The 6010-nt window shown below is 31.5% G+C and overlaps 1 protein-coding gene across 2 annotated transcripts in view; it reads left to right on the top strand.

Annotated features, from left to right (window-relative positions):
- Nucleotides 1-878: 878 nt before the first annotated feature.
- chd2 (chromodomain helicase DNA binding protein 2) overlaps nucleotides 879-6010 on the top strand; it is a 63314-nt gene continuing 58182 nt past the window's right edge. For both annotated transcript variants that reach the window (XM_073929466.1, XM_009293623.5), the window contains exons 1-4: nucleotides 879-1026; nucleotides 2452-2505; nucleotides 2695-2744; nucleotides 4631-4689. The gene's annotated coding sequence lies outside the window, so the exon portion shown is untranslated. The remainder of the gene's footprint in view (nucleotides 1027-2451; nucleotides 2506-2694; nucleotides 2745-4630; nucleotides 4690-6010) is intronic.

The raw sequence follows: 6010 nt of genomic DNA, 5'->3' as shown, positions 1-6010 counted from the left end.
ACTTCCTGATAAGGCTATAAAACTAAACAGATTTCCTGTTTTACTTTGTTTTATGACTATAACTCCATGTAAGTTAGTGAAATCGCCTAATAAAATAAATAATTTGTACAGTAAAGGAAGAATATTTTACCCTTTATTGAAATATTAGTATCAGTGTAAAATCCACTTTAATGCCAACTCTTTTTCTTCTTGTTTAGAACTAAAATAATCCCGCTTTGCTTTAGCAACATTACTCAATTTTTTGACTTTATGTCATCCCAAACCATGAACAGTAGAACATTTATTTTATCGGTTCATATGAAAAAAAATATATATATTTTTTTGCATTTGTTATATTAGTATTAATATTAGTTTCAATATTCTGTATAAATATGTGTTCTCTTCTTGGTTATTATAGCTAATCTAAGCTATTTACTTTCTTTTTAAAATGAATGTTATTCCTGAATGCAGGCTATAATCTGCAAAGTAAGTATAAAAAATATTCCAGTAGACTATATAAATTAAACTTTCTTCTTGGTTATAACCAAACAGAATTGAAGAGCTCTACATGTTGCACTGTTTTCTAAATAGCCTATCATTCCTTCATATAGCATAACTATAGCCTAATAATTTGAACACTTGGACAGGTTTTGTATTTGTATAAAACGTGAATGCTTTGTTGTTATATCATTGGTATTTTGGCATGGAATTTTCAATATTCTAGTATAAAAATCCGCTTTTACCCTTACTGAAATGAAACATTATTATAAATCCTCAATCATGGATGCTGTGTTTCTTCTACCCAGAATGCTGCGGGGAGAGGAAGTAGTGTGTGTGACGCTGAGGCTCAGGGCTGAGCTCAGGATCAGTATAACAGCACAGGCGGAGAGAGAGATCGCGCACAGCGGAGGAGAGACGAGCTCAAGGCGGACACGGTGATGTGGAGCGGCGGAGCTGAGCAACAACACCCTAAAACCGACAAATCTCACCGATGCAATGGCGTCGACAGCTCAAGAAGAAAGAACAGATCGCAGCGGTGGCGATATGGTAAGATTTCTTTATAGGTTTGAACTTATAATCTTGTTTGAGCGCGGGAACAGGCGCACCAATATGGTGGAAAAGGAGAGCCTTCGACGAGGTGTTGTAAAATGGCCATGATGGGGCCATTGCCAAGTACTGAAAATTGGCTTTTCTTCGGTTTAATCGACGATTTTGATGTAAAAACATCGTGAAATCGTTCGGAAAACAGTGCATTGATATGTTGCAGGAAAACTGTGAAGATTTCAACTGACAGCAACGAAGAGATCCGAGGATTTAACTGTCTACGCATTTTAAATTCGCTTTGTCCTTGAGAGGACAAAATGTCCTTGTAACATTCGACAACGAAAAAATATTTAAAACCGAAATATTGCTGTAACATTGTGTTTTTGACGCTCCATTTCCAGTCTCGACATTTTGAGTGTCTTTTGTGGATTTCTGATATTTTATTTGAATAAACAATTTTATTAAACATTTAAATGCATTTATTGTCTGTTAATTACTGAAAAATGTTTTCTTTTATTCTCGGGTGTACATTTGATTTGAACTTATTCAAAGAACATTGTGAATATGTCAACTTGCCATAGGATTTAATACATAATTTTGATGTTTTAGTTTATTTTTAGATTTTGTTATTTGGATTAAATGTAGTAGTTACATGTTTATTCATTTATGGTTTTTTTTACACTTGAGAATGAACCTAAATAAACACATCCACTTGTATTTCTTGTGTTTTGTAAAATGTTTATGCTGTATTTTTCGATGTTAAATAACAGGGTGTTGGCTTTTAACCCATTGTGGCCCACAAGAAGACTTTGTTCTTTAAAAATGTGTAAAAATTTGTTTCTTTATTTCTGTTTTTCCGTTTTGCTCAGAGATTTGTTTTAAGTTCATTTTTATCTCAACAGAAGAGTTTTTTATCATTAAATGTCTGAAATTTGTGCACAATTTTTAATAAATATATGAAAAGGTCAGATTAAACCTGGACTTTTATTTAGTTTTTGTACTGGTTACTACTATAACTTGGATAAGACTCAACATAAAAAGCAATACTGTTTAGTTTGTTTTAAAGTGGGGAAACATTAACTTTGAAATATTGTGGGTCTTTGTTATAAACATGTATGAAATCAATTGTTCACTTTGCAAGAACAAATGTTGCGTTTAAAAAAATAATAAAAATAAATCCAACACCCACTGATGATTTTAAATAAAATAGGTTTCATATTTATGTATGTTCTTTAGTTTATGGTGTGATATATTATGTACTTTGAATAATTTTCAGCACAAATACATGGAATTTACCTTGGCTTTAGCTACAGAAATCATATTTAATGTGAACAAACCAAATGACAAAACATTTTGAAGCTTCAGTAAATGTTACAATGCAAAGTTCTTACAATACTAATTGTCGAAAACGTATGTTTTTGTGTACAGAAGTCAAGAAAACTGGATGAAGGATGAAGGAGTTTCGTTCAGTTTTTATGACATGTAAGTGTCATTACTTTACTTAAATTTTACTGTAAACATCTTGCATTCACATTTAGCAATAATTTACTGTAAACATCTTGCATTCACATTTAGCAATAATTTACCTTATCATTGACCACCACTAGGGTGTGCTTTAAATTGAATTGTAGACTGTATTATCATTCTAACGAAGAACCTTTTGTTGTCAAGGTTCCTAATCTTCGAGATGTCTGAGAGAAATGAGGACAATGGATTTTGATGTAAGTATTTCATTTAAGGGAACCTTATAGAAATAACTGCGCCATAAACAATTTCCTGACTTTTTGTAAAAACGTTTTTTTCATTAGTTACTTTCATTTAGCCTCAAGTATTATTAAGGATTTTTACGCAATCATAATCATTTCATCTATATAATTTTCTGTTTACATAGTAATGTTCAATAAATTCAAATAAAGTCGCAGTTATTTTCATCAGAGAATATAAAGAACCTGAATTTGCTGTGCCAACCACAAATATATATTTTTAAACAAACATTACAATTGGTGTTGGAAGCTTTGAATAGAAAAGTATAATGAAGTATAAAAAATATAATTATTATTAATAATAACTTTAAACATACCCTTCAAAAATTTGACAATTTGCAGTTTTTGATAAAAAAGAAAATTAAGGTGATATTACAGAAGTATATTGGAGTAGTGTTGGAAAAATGCTATTTAGTGTCATTATGTAATATAACAAAAGGAAGGATAAGTATAAAGGCATTTCAGTTTTTTTAATATAATTGTATTTATATTTTTAATTTCACATTTCAAAACTATTTTCTCGTTTTGTTGCTTGTGAACATGGATAATACTTCACTTTAAGTAACAAATTAAACATTGTATCATACTTGTTCTCTCACAACAAATTTACTTATGAAGCAAATACAAATCTTTAACAAAAAACATTCACTTCCAACTAATTCTAGAAAAAACAGATGATACTAACATCACTTATTAAAAAAGCATTTGTACGTAAAAAACATTTCGAAAAATTTTGCACATAACTTGGCGCATTTAGAACAGGACTGATTTTTCTACTCAGCCAATCATTCAATCACATGCAGTAAATAAGGTTTTAGTTTGTTTTTTTCTACTAAAAGACATCAACATTTTTTTCTTTTGAAAAAGTTGTTCAACATTTAGTTTACTACTGTTTATCTCCCACCCATTATTTTATGTTCACTAACATTAAGTCTTCATTCAAGACTATTTGAAAGCAAAATTTATTGTTTATTTTGCTTGGGCACATTGTTATTTTTTAGGAAAACAAATCATGCAAGTTGATCCAATGAAAAAAGTTTGTTTTGGTAATCTTTAATCAAAATCTAACCATTTGCCTCTGCGGTTGGAACAGCAGTTTTTCTCTGATGTCAGTTTGACGGCTTCAGCTACAATATTCTTAACCATGCCTTTCTTACCGTTAGTTTGCTCTGAGGGAATGATGCGCAAAAAAAATGCCCCGCCCTTACGCAATATTTTGTTTTAGTTGGAAGTACACCAACATACTAAAAATAAGTTTATACAACTTCAAGTTCACACAGTCTTTAAATACAGTAAAAGATTGTTTACTTCTAGCAAAAGAAAACACAAGTTCAGTTTATCAACAGTTATCATTTCATAAGTTATCTCACACATCAATCACCTTGGAATTAAACTGACAAGCAGGAGTAACTTCGCAACACTGCAATTCTTACTTTAATTTTCAGTTAGCACTACAGCTTGTGGGAAATTAGTAATAACTTGTTTATTATTGCCAAATGACATATAATTACTCGTAAATATTACAGCTTAGTAAGCAACTCGCCCTGCTCAATTTGTGCTTTAGGCAAGAACATGAAGTTGTTATATCTTTCAAAATGTTCAAACTCAGAAATTTGATATGGAGAATATTAGACCTTGAAGGTAAAAAAGGGGGTGGGGGTTGGCAATGCTATTTAGAAGATGCAAGGAAAACCACTAAAAGGTTAAGACTTCATTCTTTCCGCTTAAAAGATATTTTGTCTTTAAACATAGGCAGTGGGGAATTATTATAATTTTTTAAGTTTAGTTTTTTTTTTTTTTTTTTTTTTGTATACCTCTGATCTAATTGATTTTATTTCTACCAGCAGATGAAGTTGGCTTGTAGAGGACCTTCACCAAAGTTCAAGAAAAAGAAGACTGCTCTGTAAGTCTATACAGTGTTTTTTGTATTATTAGGATAGTACTACATATGTCTGTCATGTTAGCCATTTTTAAACTCCATAGCTTTTTTAAGTGTTTTTGCTTTAAAAAATGTATAGTATAGTATAATGCATAGTAAAATATGGATTCCTAGAATTGGTTTAGTTTTGTGCAAGTAATTACAAAAGACAAAGAAAAAAAAAGTAAACTTAAAAAATAGTGCTCATAGTGGATTCTTAAGCAAAGGTGCCAGGAAGAATCGAAATGGGAATTTCATAGTAATTCCATGGAAGAACCTATTTGTTTTGGGGTCTCTAAAGAACCATGTATAGAAAAATGTTTACTATAAAGAAGCTTTTGTGAAATGGTTCTTCATGGATTCATCAATGGCAACCTTTATTTAAGAGTGTGCATCTTGGGAAAGGGCTTCCTATTACAGCTTGGAAATGTGCAAATGTTTAGCCTTTTCATTGTGAGTTGTTATAGCCATATTTCATTTACCTGTCTTCAATATCTGAGCATGCTTGTGTTCTCCGTTCACTGGATCTTGTTTTTAGTGGAAACCTTTCTTGAGATCCATGGCTCCTTTCTTGTGGAGTCTGTTCTGCTTTTGTGTAACTTGTTTTACACATCTTTCTTGATTCTGTGCCACAATTGGCCTCCTTTTGTTTTCACTGGCTATTGCATACTTCATTATGCATTAAAGATTCCACTTGAGCCACATTTAAACTGGAATACATCACAGCATTTCTGCTTTTTCTATGTGACAAGGAGTGATGGCTGATACTTTTTCTGCTTTTGATTCTGTGAAATGCCCAGACACATCAGTGCATGAGGAATCATTTGCACATCAGTGCATGAGGAGTTTCCCCTCAAATTAAGTCATTGTTTAATTTGAGCTACCACTTAACTATTGTAATGAAACACTCGATGGAAAAAGCTTCAAAGAATTTGGAAGGAAATGATCTTAACTTCTTTATAAGGCTGCTGGCATTTTCAGTAAGCAAATGCAATGCATTCATTGAAAAAGATGTAACTTCATGTCCTCTTCATCATTTTCTCTGAAATCTACTTCATGCTTTCTGCTTTCCCCCTCTGTCTTTAGGGAATAAGTTTTTCTTTATCAAATTTCTGGCTTGTTTTTAGTAAAATCCCTTCATTCTAGTATTCGAATTTCATGGTATTTCATTGTGTCACTTCTCATTTTGGTGGTTATTAAGCCACCTTTTTGTTCTTGTTTTAGTAAAAAAAAAAAAAATCCAATGTCAGCATCCTTAAACATTTGCAACAATTTTACCGGATCATTTCCTTTGCATTTTTAAGTT

This window comes from Danio rerio, chromosome 18 (genome assembly GCF_049306965.1).
Source record: "Danio rerio strain Tuebingen ecotype United States chromosome 18, GRCz12tu, whole genome shotgun sequence".
In the NCBI taxonomy this organism is placed as follows: Eukaryota; Metazoa; Chordata; class Actinopteri; order Cypriniformes; family Danionidae; genus Danio; species Danio rerio.
Note: the sequence above shows the minus strand (reverse complement) of the source record. Positions and strands in the feature narration are given on the sequence as shown.